The sequence below is a fragment of the Cryptotermes secundus genome, unplaced genomic scaffold (genome assembly GCF_002891405.2).
Source record: "Cryptotermes secundus unplaced genomic scaffold, Csec_1.0 scaffold968, whole genome shotgun sequence".
Taxonomy (NCBI): Eukaryota; Metazoa; Arthropoda; class Insecta; order Blattodea; family Kalotermitidae; genus Cryptotermes; species Cryptotermes secundus.
Window position 1 is genome coordinate 1,079,272 of NW_019719376.1, and position 16,967 is coordinate 1,096,238.

General features: G+C 42.6%; 1 protein-coding gene across 8 annotated transcripts in view; it reads right to left on the reverse strand.

The window, feature by feature from the left end:
* The window catches only part of LOC111865665 (phosphoinositide 3-kinase adapter protein 1), a 230,354-nt gene that overhangs the window by 65,695 nt on the left and 147,692 nt on the right, over positions 1-16,967 (reverse strand). Inside the window, exon 1 of one of the 8 annotated variants that reach the window (XM_033751968.1) lies at positions 15,336-15,701. The exons of 5 other annotated variants lie outside the window; for them this stretch is intronic. The gene's annotated coding sequence lies outside the window, so the exon portion shown is untranslated. Of the gene's footprint in view, positions 1-7,691; positions 7,749-9,991; positions 10,225-15,335; positions 15,702-16,967 lie in introns of those variants that run through there. 2 more of the 8 variants (XM_023853906.2, XM_033751963.1) reach the window with 2 other exon arrangements.

Sequence of the window (16,967 nt, forward strand, 5' to 3'; positions counted from 1 at the left end):
TTAGTAATACAGGGTGTTCTACTCCTGAAATAATATTCCAAGAAAATTATTTTTTCTATAATTTCTGTCTGAAAATTGTGCTGCGGCCTATACACGCACGCGGCCTATACATGCGTAAATACGGTATTCATCGCGTTATATCTACTCTCTCTACTCCTGATTTTGGGTGCTTTCTATCGTTTCAGTGCCGTCCTAAATTTAGCATACTAAATCATCGAACCAGAATATCTATTAAATTTGCGCAAAACACTCTTTCTAGACTTAAGCCTCATTTCTTTTCCTGTGTTTAAGTATCACGGGTAATTGACTTTATATAACTGCAGGTTAGGGCACGCGGTAGCGTAGTTGGTTGAGTCTCTATGCTACAAGCCGGAAGGCCGCGGGTTCGATTGCCGATGGGGTCAGTGGAATTTTTTCAATTTACCTAACCCTTCCAGCCGCACAATGGCCCTGGGATCAACTCAGCCTTTCAACAGAAATAAGTACCAGGAATCTTCCTGAGGGGTAAAGTGCGGCCAGCGCGTAAGACTGACAACCTTACCGACATCTGTGGGCCGATTGTATAGAAAATGTAGGAGCCTCGACGTCTTACAACATTATGGGCCTTCATGGCCTGTTACAGGGATAGCTTTTATAACTGCAGGTTATATACGTATCAGACGTAGTACAGTCGAATATAAAGCATTATAGCAGGAGCTCTTAAAGGTAGAAGAGGGATGACTCGCTGGTGTTTCGCTGGGTTGAAATCAAAATAAAAAGATGGACATATTACCAACAGTCTCATTCCTACACACTTCAGCCTAAACAAACACCGAGCAGAAACAAAATTAGCATCCTGTCAAATGTCTCCCCCCACATTTCAAATTTGTGATGCCCAGCAGTTTGGTTGATGTTTATCGATGTTGAGGAGCACCGTCGCGCCTCCCTCATCAGGTTCGAGCACTAAATTCGATTCTACTTCTTTCATTTATCCCTGACAGGCCTAGAAAAGAATTTCCAAGATTTGTTTCACTGATACCGCCTGGAGTCGCCTTGTACTGATTAACACTCATTCAAATATTATTCTAGTTTTTATTTTATTATTCTTAGTGGGGTGAGACTGAGTTCACTTGGTACTGCGGCCACTTCCTGGCCTATTGTACCAGCCACGGATGGTAATGATGGTGATTGTGGAGCAATTGGTGGAATGAGGATTGGAAGGGGAAACCGAAATACTCTGAGGAAACCTGCCCCAGTGCCACTTTGTCCACCACAAATCCCACATGACCTGACCCGGACTCGAACCCGGGCCGCCGCGGTTGGAAGCCAGCGACTAACCGCCTGAGCTTTGGCGCGGCCACGTATTCGTATAGAGGAAGTTTGGAGTTTGACTCCCGTTTAAGAGACTATTTATAGGTTTACTCTCTGAGATTTTCGTGACTTGCTTCAGTTATTTTCGGCAAATATTGGGACCCTGCTTTAAGATAAGTCTCGAATTTCTCATTCAATAACCTTCCTATTTCATCTTTTATACTTGTTTATTCAAGAACGATAGTGCATGTAGCACGTCTGGAGGGAAAAAGGAAAGCATACGTGGTTTTGGTGGGAAATCCAGAAGGAAAGATACTTCTAGGAAGGATAATATTAAAATAAATCTTAGAGAAACTGAGAGGGTGGTATGGACTACATTAATCTGGCTGATGCAGGCGGGCTGTTGTGAATATGGTAATAAAGCTTCGGGTTCCATAACATTTTGGAAAATTCTTGAGTAATTGAAAAACCGATGGGTTCACAAGAAACAAGCAACGCCATTCAGCTAGTTATTTACTCACTATCATATCATTCTATGCCCAAGTGGCTCTCCGGGCCAACTATCAAACTCTATAGAGCATAGTCCTTGAAACGCTACGAGTGATATCTCTATCTATGCTGGGCCTTGGCCAATGTTTCAGTTTCTTGATCTTTTTACGCAGTCGGTAGGATTCTTGGACGGGGTATCAGCACATCGCAAGGCCGCTACCTGCACACAGGACAACACAAACAGAGAATAAACGTGCAGAGACCGCGCGGCCACTGGGATCGGCAGTCATATCTCTAGGCTGGACGTTAAGGAACCCAAAGGTCCAGCAGTCCTGCCATGTCCATAATACCACTCTCCGGACACTGTCCTCAACCTGATGAAGCTAGTCCACATAAAGTAAAAAGTAAAGGTATCCCTGTAACAGGCCGTGGAGGTCCATAGGGTTGAGATATTGAGGTTCCCACATTTTCTGGACAATCGGCTCATAGATGGCGGCAAGGCTGTGAGCCGGCCACCCTTTACCCCCATGAACATTCCAAGAATATTCCTGATACGCATTTCTGTTAGAGACTGAGTCGACCCTAAGGCCATAGTGCGGCTGGAAGGATTAGGACAATTAAAAAAATCCAATGACTTCATCGGAACTTGAACCCGCGACCTTCCGGCTTGTAGCACAGTGCCTCAACCAATTACGCTACCGTGATCTGGTCCACATGCTCACCCTAATTCTTTAAGATTAGTTTAATATTATCCTAGCATCTGCAACTAGGGCTCCCAAGTGGCCTCTTCTCTTCGCGTTTTCCGGCTAAAATTCTGTACGAATGCTACATACCCTGCACAGCGTATCTCCCTTGATTTTATCACCCCAATACCTTAGAATCTGGTGAACAGCAGGTATTTTGAAGCTCGTCATATAACTTTCTGTGTCCTCCCATTCCTGCCCTTTTCCAGGCCTTGATATTCTCATCAGCACATAATTTCCTAACATTTCCACGTTCCACTTCCCAGGAATGACACTCTAAGCTTCAGGCCCATATAAAACATGTTATATTATTAAAAAAGACTCCGTGGTTTCAGTCCGCAAGCGAACTATACCTACCAAGCGACCGCCGCTTGTCGGCGAAGTTAGGTTTGTTAATGTACACGACTGGCTGATACGTGGGTTACTTCAAAAGTCAAGGCAACTATTTTGGGGCAAACACGTTACAGTGAAGAAAGTTCAAAATATACTTATGAAAGGGCATGATATACTCCTCCGATTGGCTTAGTCAGATCAGGCAGATGTGAAGGGGCGTAGGTACAGTAGGCAAGAAGCATTGCACATTACGGAATTACTGCATTTTTGCTCATTCTTTAATCCTCGAAAAATTCAATTGCGATTAATAAATAAAAAGTTCAATGTGAGTTAAATGTGAATTCTTACATTACGACTAGCAACCTTCAAAGTAGTCTCCAAGCATATAAAGTACTCGCTACCAGCGATGAGGAAGACGGCGAATACCATCAGCTTCACCACTTCTAAATCTTGTCATCTCACGCCGAACTGCGTTGGAATTGTTCTCTCGTGTACGAAAGCGTTTCCCTTGCAATGGCTGTTTCAATTTGGGTATTAAGTCATAGTCACATGGCGAAAGTTCTGGTGAACATGGAGGATGGTGTAGTACTTCCCGTCCCCAACGTCGTAAACGGTTCTTGACACTGTTTGCTGTGTGGGCGGTTGCACTGTCGTCAAGGTCGATGTCATTGTTGAAATGCTTCTATCCACCTTGCAACAGATCTGTATGATAGAGCACCATCACCCAGAGCTTCCACAAGCTCTGAGTGACATTCAGTCGCATTTCTGCCGCGAAGCACTGCTATTTTCACGTAACAACGCTGTTCCAGCCGATTCATTCTCGACGAAGGTTATGATCACACTGAATTCGCGCTGGACTCGCTTCGTTGTCCTTGGACTTCCGCATCATCTAGCGGCATCATTAGAAATCAGACGTTGCTGTCTCTCAGCGACAAACTTGGAAATTCCTGTTTCGGAAAAAGTATGTTGCCATGACTTTTGAAGTAACCCACGTATAACTGATGTATAACCTGAAAACCGCAATATTTGCAGCAATATATTCCAATCAGCATAAGAATTTACCTAAATTCCCTGCAAGTTACAGGTCCATATACGTAAAACAGGTTAAATTATAGGTTTGTTTTTATATACTCGTAACTTTTTGTAGATTTTGAATATTATAAAAGTGATTTATAACTTTAAAACTGCAATATTTGCGGCAGCATCCTCCAGTATAAAGTACTGATCTACATCTACGTCACAGCATTCTGTGAATACGTGGCTGGAGGATAATAAAGGAGTTCCTATCCTCCGCAGGGAGAGGATATGTAGCCTGCACAGGCAGACGCCCAGATAACAAAAGCTGAGTGTTTTAATTCCTCGCATCATAAAAATTCTATGCGGCGTAATAAATGTAATCAACTCTGTCAATTTATGTAATTCCGTGAAAAATTCTTAACAACGGGAATATATTACACTGTGAAGAATGCGGTCTTCTGGCATGTGGCGCCGTGTGGATATTATGTGAACCGACGTATGCCTCCATCTTCAGGGTAGAAAAATCCGCGAGCTAGAAATCAGCTTGAGCAGGTGACTTGAAATGCAGATGGAGGCAATATGTCCCTCCGAAACGTCGGTTCACGCAAATCCACATGGCCCCACATCCCAGAAGACGGCATTCTTCACAGCCAACGCCGTGAAAACCTCAAATCTTAAAAATTACGCTGTGATTGACAAACCTTCTGCTTTACTTGGGTTGTAGACCCTGAATAAAGCAATGGTGACACGAAACGCTTCCAAATGTTTCCGTGCATTTCTCCTTATAAATAAAAATTTTCTGTTTGTATCTCTCGATCATAACATTCGCAATAACGTTAGCTCATCACACCAAGTTCCCCCTCTTACCCACCTTTCCCCTACATCCTTGGTTACAAACAAAGCGTGATGACTCATCTGTTAGTTGTGAACACTTTCGATCTGTTAATGGATTATTAATGGGTCTATATAATCTATTAGCACGCCCGTGCAGGAAAATCTGCACTGAATGTTATAATGTTCGTTATTATTCTTGGAGATTACTTACACTTTATTATTATTAGAGGGGGTGGGTTTCCCCATGCACTTAGACCAGTTATTGGTCCATTGTGCGTCCCCCTTTAATTTCTACTGTCGCCATAACCTACCGGTACTGGTGCGTGCTATCAGCCCCGTTCAGCCAACGAGGTCGGCCGTCGGTACCTGATATTTCCCCCATCTACCAGAGGCATTGGCGACTACTTGGGCGGGAAATTATTGCCTAATTTTGCTCAGAGGTCTCCTAGAGACATGAGGATTACTTACACTTACAACCTCTATATTAATCCGGCAAACTGATTCAAGCTGGAGGTGCATCCTTACGATTTGAGATTCGTAAGTCCATTAATTCTGTTTGGAGTAAGGAAGAATTGCGTGATCAGTGGAACGAGTCTACTATTGTACCAATTCACAAGAAGGGCCATAAAACTGACTCTTAATAGCTATCTTGGGATATCACTGCCATCAACTTCATATACATTTGTATCCAATATCCTTCTCTCAAACTTAAGTACATATCTATCTACGTAATCTATCTATCTATCTGTCTATGGCTCTACAGTTACTTCGTGGGTCTGGGCCGCTTTCTTCTTGATCTTTTTACAGTCGATAGGACTACTTGGACGGGGGAACAGACTGTCGCAAGGCCGCTATCTGCACACAGGAGAGCACAAACACAGAATAAACGCACATACACATCAATGTCTCAAGTGGGATTCCAACCCATGACCGCAGTGTTCACACGCGCCACTGTGATATTGGTGGGAACGCCAGAAAATACCACCATTACGAAAACCAAGACATGGTTAGGTGGATAACATTAAAATGGGTCTTAGAGAGACAGGATGGGGTGGTATGGACTGGATCGATTTGCCTCGGGATAAGCACGAGTGGAGGACTCTTGTAAACAGTACTGAACCTTCGGGTTCCATAAATATCCCTGGGAAGTTATTGAATAGCTTCATAATTGGCAGATTTTTAAGAAGTATCAGCTCCATAAAGTTACTTAGTTTGGTACACCTGATTTCAATTTTAGCTGTTCTTTCCATTCCAACACACCCTTCTGAGAATCTTCTTCAAGGACTGCACGTAAGAGTGCGTTCCATGTAAAACGGAACATCTCTAAATTACAAAAATTAAAATTATTCATGACGTGAGAAACGTTGGAAAATATGTACAATTTTAGTCTTTTGGCCAACCTGCGCCCCATTACTGAATCAGATGGAAATCATTGTGCCAAACTCTCTCGCCAGAAGGGACGTTTCTTATATTTACCATTTTCCCTACGCTACATCATTTTAGAGAAACAGGGAAGTTCATACATATAAAGTATATATTTGTATGTCACTGTGCATAATTCTGGAGACAAAAATCGATAATTTTTTCTGCATAGTCTCCCCCCCCCCAAAAAAAAGGCTCACAGGTCCTTGGACGTGTCATTTCTGTAATCTTCAGCGTTCAGTTCTTGTGGGGCAAGCAGTAGGAATAAATGAAATTATCATTTGAGCACGCGGTAACGTAGTTGGCTGAGGCACTATGCTACAAGCCGTAAGGTCCAGGGTTCGATTCTAGACGAAGTCACTGGATTTTTCAATTGACCTAATCCTTCCAGCCGCACTATGGCCCTGGGAACGACTCAGCCTCTACCAGTACCAGAAATGAGTACCAGGAATCTTCGTGGGGATAAGGGGGAGCGGGCACGTAAATCTGACGACCTCACCGCCATCTGTGAGCGGACTGTCTACAAAATGTGGGGGCCTCGACGTCTCGCAACCCTATGGGCCTCCACACCCTGTTCCAGACGTAACTTTACCCTTCTTTTTACCTTACAGTTTTCAATATCTTCACGGTCCAATGCTTTTCCTATAGAGGAAATAATGGACAAAGAAACTGACTTGAACTCGAAGAGCAAAATAAACAATTTTCCCATGGCTGCCTATGTACCATATTTTTCCTATGACGCGCCGATTCGGAGAAACAGAGCGGGTCAGACGGGCGGTTGCCTATTTTCTGAAGCTGATTATCTAACGACGAAATTTTACAGCGTCAATGTCAGGACTGACGGATATGGTGGACTGGCAATTGGCAGAGCAGACCGAAGTGCTCATGTCATATTCTTCACCGCATGTTACGTATGTCCTGAACTTCAGATGGACTGGGGCGGCTACGCTTGGAAGTATGCGATTACCCGCCTGGGCTTGGGCCGCGCCATAGCTCAAGCGGTTAGTCGCTGGCTTCCCACCGCGGCGGCCCGGGTTCGATCCCGGGGTCTGGTCAAGTGGGATTTGTGGTGGACAAAGTGGCGCTGGGGCAGGTTTTCTCCGAGTACTTCGGTTTCCCCTGCCAATCTTCATTCCACAATCACCCTCACCTATCATCTGGGGCTGGTACAATAGTCCAGAAGTGGCCGCAGTACAAGGGACTTAGTCCCACCCCACTAGCAATAAGAAAAAACCGCCTGGGCTTAAACACGGCCATTCCGCTAATATATACATGGATAATTGTCCTTCTTCTTGGGTCATTTCGATGAAGCCAGAAAAGCATGAAAATTCATAAGTAAAATCTATCAGTATGGGAGACTCGAACAATAAATAGTATACAACCACCAATAACAGTACGGCATTTTGTACTATTTCATTTGTGCTGTACCTTATCTAGCACAGACCTTGGTATGAATCACAAAACCTCGGCTTTCACACTTACCATTTCATTTAAACACAAGCATTAAATATATGTATGACTGATTTTAATTTATGGATAGTACGCTAATGAAGTCAAACATACTGGAATGCCTGCCACTCATAACTATGATTAATGAATGTGGAATGCGAAGTCTATATAAGCTACTTGAAGCAGTTATCTCAAGTCATTGGAGTTCCAATGTTTGCTGACGTAATTGATGCTGTTATATTTCGTCGGACTTGTAGGTATCGTTTACTTTGATTCTGATTTTGGGTTCATCCAAGATTCTACATCTCTTTGTTGGGCCTGGCCTCTTCTCCGGTTTCGTAATCTTTTTTATACAGTCGGTAGGACTCCTTGGACGAGTGATCAGCCCGTCGCATGGCAGCTATCTACACAGGGCAACACAAACAGAATAAACTCAGTTGATTAGGAAGGGCCGCGCCATAGCTCAAGCGGTTAGTCTCTGGCTTCCCACAGCGGCGGCCCGGGTTCGATCCCGGGTCTGGTCAAGTGGGATTTATGGTGGACAAAGTGGCGCTGGGGCGGGTTTTCTCCGAGTACTTCGGTTTCCCCTGCCAATCTTCATTCCACCAATTACTCCACAATCACCCTCACCTATCATCTGGTGCTGGTACAATAGGCCAAAAGTGGCCGCAGTACAAGGAACTTAGTCCCACCCCACTAGCAATAAAAGAAAGTAGTTGGTTAGGAACCTCAAGATAAAGCGGCATTTATAGACGCAATACACGGAGACTGGTCATGCAAAGATTTCATTTCAGGCGCGAGGTTAAGAACTCAAAAAAGTATGAAAGGATTTTTAATCTGTTGTTTCATATGACTGTGAAACTTGGTCTTCCACGCCGCGGGAAACAAAAACAGCTTGGGATTCCTGAGAACACGAAGCTTACAGCAACAGTTTGATTTGATGGAGAAAACTGCATAATGAGGAGCTCCGCTATTTTTTGCTTCACCGAACAGAACTACGATTAGTACTACCAAACAAAGAGGGATGAGATGGGAAGGGCACGAAGCACGCACAGAAGTGGTGAGAAATGCATATATTATTCAGAAAATCTGAAGGGATAAGAGCAAACTAACTCCATGGAGCTGAATCCCTTTTCAGAAGCCACCATTTGTGTTAAGAATTTACCAACACTGTATGGAACCAAAAGGTTTATTACCGTGTTCACAAGAGCCCTCCACTGGTCCCTATCCTGAGCCAGATCAATCCAGTCCATACCACACCAACCTCTCTAAGAACAGCCTTAATATTATTCACTCCTATACGTCTAGGTCTTCCCAGTGGTCTCTTTCCTTACGGGGTTTCCCTCCAAAATCCTATATGCATTCTTCTTCTTTCCCAATCGTGCTACATGCTCTTCCCATTTCATCGTATTTGATTTGAATATTCTAATTATACTTGGCGAAGAGTACAAATTATGTAGCGCCTCATTATGGAAGATCAAGATACACTCGTGTACTGGAGGATAATATTAAAATGGATCTTGCGGAGACTAGGTTTGAGGTAATGGTCCGAGATCATCGGCTCGGGATAGGGACCAGTGGCGGCTCTTACGGAGACAGCACTGAGCCTTATTGTGCTAGATTTGTGATTCTGATCTGTATACGACTGAATATAAGGCGACTCGATTTTTTTTGCAATGAGAAAATCCGAAAATTTTTCCTCTTTTTTAAACAAAATTGAATATATCACATAGCTCTAGGTGTTACTCCTCATAATCACCATCCTTGTATTTATTTTTAAGGATTCGAAAATAAGACGACACGTCTTCTGCAAGAAACAGTATTTGAGAAAAATAACGTTCTCGCACATGTAACTTGCAGCAACTTTCAAAATCCGTCTTCATACAACATTTCATATTTCTAGCTCCATTGGTGTATTAGCTGTCACTATAACGACCGTCATGTTGTTGTCTTTTTCACGTTCTAGAAATTGAAATACATATCAAGAGTCGTATACTTCTTAAAGTTATATTATCAGACACAATTTTAGGACTCTACGACCCCATACTAAGCAGCATTAGTGTCATCAGCCGGCAAGTTCGTACGTCCGCCATGTTATCATTACGGATTTCATTATAAAGGGAGAGATTGGAGTAGCCTCCAGTGGAGTAACCTGACCACCAAATTTCGATCATTTGCTCAGTAGCTAAAGTGAAACACGCATACACACACACACACAGGCATGTAGATGGCATGGTACTCCTGCAGGCCAACTTTTTTCTTTAAGATAAGCAGATTAAATAAAAGTCTTTAAGCCATTAGAAAACTAAAAACGGTAAGTGAATCAACTGAAAGAAAGCGACTTTTAAAACGTTACGAAACTTTATTTCTCACAAAATCTAAATAGCTTAAGTCAGTGTCGGTGATCTACGTACCTTCACCGGGACATCTGCAGCTTAGTTTGTAATCCTTAAAATCTTCATTCTTATTACAAGCACACAGATGATTCACGAGTCATTCACTGTCACCGCATCTGTGATTAGACACCACTGGATAATAAACTGCACGCATCTGCCGTTTCTAGAGTAGGTATCGGACAACACTCGACAACAATTTCCTTACTCGCTTGGCTCTCGACCGTGCATACTCCACGCAATTCATTCAAGTTTCAGACAGCAGAGGCTGCTATGACGTCCGACTGCTTACGCAGAAATGTTGAGTTTCCCTACCCACATTAGCGTAACCACATCCTCCTTAAATACTGCAAAAGATGCAAATGTCGCGGCCAACAGCACATAGCCTTTGTCTCTGTAGAATGTAACATCTGTGAACAGTTTATATTAAAGAATTTTCGAAGAATCATTCTTTATAAATGCGAAGTTTAACCACAGAGTTCTATTCGTATGTAACACAGTCAGAAGACCGTTTGCTAAAAATACTTGTAGCAGCACATACTGAACTTAGTAGAATCCATGTTTCTTTAAATTTTAATGCCTACATTTGAAACTGAATCACATTTACTGCTCGTTTCAATGGAATGCTCGATATAGGCCTCCTTTCACTGATATTATATTTTAGAATCCTGTACCACTGATATACCTTTTATAGGCTTTTACTTTCCCGTCTATAATGCAACAAATTTATAATACTAATTCATATTTAATTCACACAATCATCGTTAAATGTATCAACTGTTATTAAAATTATTAAAACATCTTCTCACCGCGGCGGCCCGGGTTCGATCCCGGGGTCTGGTCAAGTGGGATTTGTGGTGGACAAAGTGACGCTGGTGTAAGTTTTCTCCGAGTACTTCGGTTTCCCCTGCCAATCTCCATTCCACCAAATTCTCCATCATCATAATCACCCGGGGCAGGCTACAACAGGCCAATCAGTGGCCGCCGTGCCGAGTGGACCCAACTGGATACCAGCCACCACTAAGCGAAATGTGCTGCTACATGTTTCGGCGTTATAAGGTCATCTTCAGGAAACACTTATTTAAGGATTCTAATTCACTGTATCCTAATCTGTATTCTATTCCCAAGATTCGTCGTTGAGGTTCATATTTTTTTATCTTTTTGAATTGCGGCTGCTTCTGTCATATTTGACGTGTTGTTTTAGCTGTGCGTATCACGCGTTGCCGTGCGTTCCTTGTATTGTCTCCTCTCATGGAGACCGTAAATACGTTAACAAGACTTCGAACTGTCTCTTCACGATTAATTTAGTTTCACACGTGAATTGCGTAATAAAGCATTTCCTCATGACAGAGAAACCACACTCTCATCCCAGACGGTCATAATCAGAAGCATAGGGAGTTGCTTATTACGCTGTACGTATTCTTTAGCGTTCCATGGCACTCTTTTGTCTAACCAACTCTGAGGGTACCTCGTGCCTTGAGTAGGCAACCTTATTGAGAACAATCCTACGTGTTCCAAGAGATTCCCGCTATGGCAGGAACTTGCTAATGACGTAAAGACCAACGTCGCTGTCTGATAACGATAGAAACACAGTATAATATTCTCAAAGCTGATCACAGAAGCCGCACGGTCCAAGGCATGAAATGTCTTCACTCGCTCGAACCCTGGGATCGTTGGTTCGAATCTCACTCAAGGCATGGATGCTTGTATTGTCCTGTGTAGGTAGTGGCCTTGCGACGGGCTGATCCCCCGTCCAAGGAATCCTATCGATTGTCTAAGATCAAGAAACTGAAGTGAAACGAAGCGTTTTGCGGATGTCCTATGCTCCAAGTGGAAGCAACAGGAACACAGAAAAGTAGAAGATAGATAATATTCTCATTGGACAGGGGGCTATAACTCCAGGGGCAAGGCCGTGGGGATATGAAGCCGACAGCTCGCATCCATCCAGTCAGTGCCTTGGTCAATAATAGTGGAGCTGTGCCTCCACTCCCCCACATGTTATCATGGCATAGTGCTTAATTACATAATTACGTACAGGGATAACTTTTTTTTTTCCTTGGCACTACAGCCCCAGTGGGCCTAGGCCTACCTCCATGAACTTCTCCGTTCACTTCGGTTTTTCTAGATCTTACATATTCGGTAGGACTCCTTGGGCGGGTGATCAGCTCGTCGCAAGGCCTCTACCTGAATACAAACATAGAAAAACGCACACACACAAACTAAACACCCATACCCTGAGTGGCATCCGAACCCAAGATCCCGGTTTCCGAGCGAGCGAAGACAGTACATGCCTAAGACCACTCGGCTACCGTGACCGGCCAGGGATAACTTTACTATTACAATATTCTCAGCATTCAATGGAACATTATATACGTTACCAATCAGCTCAACTCATTAAGCCTGATTAGCTGCCCAATCTATTGTAACCAAACACAGATAGGTCATAAAACATGGTCCAACACACAACATTAAGGAATATACGTGTACGAGTATGCCTTATGCTGTCAGCACATCACATTTCTCCTTGTGGATATCAACATCACATCGTTCACTTAACTAAGTCGCACCTAGAGATACATAGTTACTTAAGTCTGTTATTTCACGAAGTGCCCGCATATACATATGTATATGCTAGGATTATTAACGAATGTGGGGCAGTTGGTGGAACGAGAACTGCCTTACCTACGTGAGGTAAAAGGTAAAGTTGTCCCTGTATTTAACTAATTAAGCACTACGCCATAAAAGCGTATGGGGGAGTGGATGTATATATCCACATTTTCTTGACCTCGACATTAGTTGGAGGTAAGTGGTCAGCTTCACGCCCCGGCCACTTTACCCTCGGGGAAAGAGATCCCGGTACTCATTGGGTAGGAGTTTGGGTGGACCCAGAGCCAGTCTGGATGATTTGGAGAAGAGAAAATTCTTGTCTCTACCGGGACTCGAACTCCGAACCCTCGGTCGTCCATCCCGTAGCCAGTCGCTATATCGACTGTGCTATCCCGGCTCCAAGGGAGACCCAAGTACTCGGGAAAAATCCTCCCCAGCGCTTTTCCATTATAAATCCCACATGACCTAACCTGGAATAGAACTCCGACCGCCTAGGATATCATCATATATTTCTCCTTACGAATTCCAACATATCCTTCCCCGACTCTGGGTATAATAAATAAGTTACAACAGCAACTACTACTACTACTACTACTACTACTACTAACTACCACAGCTACTACTACCACTACTGCTACTGCTACTACTACTACTCACTCCAGTCAATTCTCACATTACACCTTTTCCCGATTTTCTAATTATCCTGTCCGTTCCCAACTCCGACGTTAAGCGAGCGATTCTTTGTCTCAGTTCGTCGAAGTGCGCAGATCCAGTTTCATTATTAAAGACTGCCTTGAAAACTGTTACTCATCTACTAAATTTCGTTTCTCATATTTGATTATTAAAAGGGAATCTTCTCTTTTCGAAAACAAGCGGCCCTTGTGTCTGTTTTAAGAAAGACAGCAAGTACTTCTGTGACCACTTATTTTAATTATATTTCAGTTCTGAACAAATCTGCGAATTAAAATCTGCTACACTTTCTTTTTGTTCACAACAATTTATTCTTATTTATTTTTATCTTAAACTTTTGATGAAGTTCATCATGCTTTTCTGTTGCAAACACATAATAATTTTGGACTCCCAGTATACTATCTTACTGCGTTAAAAAGTTATTTGTCAATCAGATTTCCCTTTGTTCTCATTTTAGGGAAGACTTCCTCCCTGTTTCCTGTGATTTGTGGAATGTCACAAGCTTCCCATTGGAACCTCTTACATTCGGGATTTCCAATTACGATTTATGGTCCAAAATTCAAAATCTAATATTCCATTTATGGCCTATTTTTTTAATACCTTGCTATATAAAATCTGTCGGACCCTGTAAATTTTTAAAATACGTAAGTTATTTGAAGAGTGAAGTGGCGGGAGGCTGGAGAAATCTACATAATGAGGAGCTTCATAACTTGTACTCTTCTCCAAGTATAATTAGAATGATCAAGCCAAGAAGGATGAGATGGGCGGGGCATGTAGCACGAATGGGGAAGAGGAGGAATGCATATGGGATACTGGTGGGAAAGCGAGAAGGAAATAAACCACTAGGAACACCAAGACGTAGGTGGATGGACATTATTAAAATGGATCTTAGAGAGATGGGATGGATTGGATTGATCTGGCTCAGAATAGGGACCAGTGGAGGGATTTTGTGAACACGGTAATGAACCTTCGGGGTTCTAAGAATGCTGAGAAGCTTTCCAGTAGCTGCACAACTGGCAGCTTCCCAAGAAAGGCTCAGCTCCTTGAATCAGTTTTGGTTTGGTATAAAGTGGTGTATTGGAAATGATATGAAACCTAACGTCTATGAAATAAAAAATTTAATTATAAATTTAACAGTAGACCCATCCACTCCATTCACCACAATGACGATCTTATAATAGAGCGCTCAAATTCTATGAAGGAACTTGGTTTCATATCAGAAAATGACACGCAGTTTCATCAAAATGCCAACTACATACGTGATATTCTCCTTACTATATAAGCCTGTAATATCACGATTCTCGTCAGAACCCTAATTCTGTTAAGCACTAATGCACTTCTATCGCCTGGAGTAGCCTTACTTTCGCAAATGCTAAAAAACTGCTAAATACGCAATAATATTAGTTAAGTTTATGTTACAACCGATTTTTCTAGTAACTGCAACACAATTTTAAATCCTTCAAACATCCTATACTGGGCCATAAATCTCAACAATTTCTTATTACAGTTTTCAAAGAATAATTATAGTTGCTGCTGTTCTCCGTGTACCCAGTACTAAGCTTCGTAAATTTTCATATGAATGATGCTTGAAGACTACTGATCCTTTAATTACAAATTCCACCGCTGCGAACAGCATCTGCGAGTTAAAAATGCTTTTATTTCCCATCAGAACACTGATCCCTTCCTCGATCATATTTACTTTTTTGTTATTATTAACTTGTTACTTTGTTTTATTTCAGCTTTTATTTGTGAACACATTTTAGAGTGCTTGCATGCTATTTCAGTTGGCAAGCATTTGTAATTAGTAACGGAATTGAACTGAGTCACCCTGTGTATTTACACAATTACGAACATGCAAGGAGTCTAAGTGTGTAACTTTCGAGCAACTGTGTTTTAAACTGCAGCTTACTAACAGACTTCACACCTCCGTATACATTGCGTGCCCGTCGCGAGATTCTGCACGAAAACTTCACATGATTAGGAAACCATAAATTTCATAGCCTGTGTCTATTCGATACTTGGAGCTCTTTCTGTGAGTTAAAACGGTGGAGCTTAGCTGAATACTCACCTCCATGTAGTGTCGAGGTTAAGAATACATGAGGCTACATCTCCACTCCCCCAGATGTCTTCATGGTGCTGTGCTTACTTATTTAAGCAAAGAGAAACTTTCGTCTTTTACATTAAATGTGATATGAGTTACGCTGCAGCTGCAATGTCGTCACATCTTAACTACACACGAAATAAGAAACTACAACACTCAGTTCCGTTTGCTTCTATCACAAAATCTTGATCTTGTTTCATATTACACTCGCTCCTCCATCACGGTATCACGGCATCAAGTGAAGCCCCTCAAAGGAAAATTTCGTGATGAGGGAATCGAGCGACACTTGAAGAACGTAATTGTAACTGCAGATGGCAGGCGGCCCTGAGAAGGCTAAGCCGTCCTCGCGTCTGCAGGAAGTTCCGACCTTTGATAACACGGCAAGTGTCAGAAACACATACACACTCCCTCTCCCTCCCACTTTCTCCCTCTCTCACGCTACCAGATAGCAGCTTTCGTAACATTTGCGAAGACGAAAGAATATGCTTGCAAATTTTTATTGGAGAACTTTAATTGCAGAACACAACACGACAGTAGATCTCAAATTGTACCTCAGAAAAATGGGTTGTGGCGGTGTGATTTCGGCTGAATTGGCTCAGGATGAGATCCGATGGCAGACTTTTGCGAACATAACGGTGCATTTTCGGGTTTCGTAAAAGTATAGATCTTCACCAGCTGACCAGATAACGAGAGCTCAAGGACTTAGTAGTTCATGACAGTGGTTTGCAACAAGCAATAACGGTAATCCTTAACAGATTTTGAGAAGTTCACTATTGTTGAACAGCAGTTGGATACCAACTGAAGCACTAGTGAGCTTCTGTTTCGGCTAGAAGCTCTGAAGGCTCTGCAGCCCAGTAGAATACTTGCTGGAGGCCTAAAAGCGGGTGGTCGGATCAACAGCGAGACTCAGAAAGAGGTCCTACACGCTTAACATTAACAGTATAAGAGAATAAGAAGAAAACGATGATTTGCGTAGACTCTCATTACTTACTTACGGAGCTGAGCCCTTCTTGAGAAGTCGCCAATTGTGCAGCCACTCAAGAATTTCCCATCATTTCATGGAACCCGAAGGTTCATTACCGTGTTCACAAGACCCCTCCACTGGACCCTATCCTAAGCCAGATCAATCCAATCCATCCCATCCCATCCTATCTCTCTAAGATCCATTTTATTATTGTCCACTCATCAGCGCCTTAGTCTTCCCAGTGGTCTCTTTCCTTCTGGCTTTCCCACCAATATCCTATATGCATTCCTCGTCTCACCCATTCGTGCTACATGACCTGCCCACCTCATCCTCCTTCACTTGTTCATTCTAATTATACTTGGAGAAGAGTACAAGTTATAAGGTCCTCATAATGTAGGTTTCTCCAACCTCCTGTCACTTCATCCCTCTTCGGTCCAAATATTCTCCTCAACTCCCTGTTCTCAAACACCTTCAGTTTATGTTCCTCCCTTAATGTCAGAGACAAAATTTCACACCTATACAGAACCACAGGTAAATTATAGTTTTGTATATTCTAATTTTTATGTTCCTGGACAGCAGACGAGAAGACAAAAGGTTCTGGACTGAATGGTAGCAAGCATTACCCGAGTTCAATC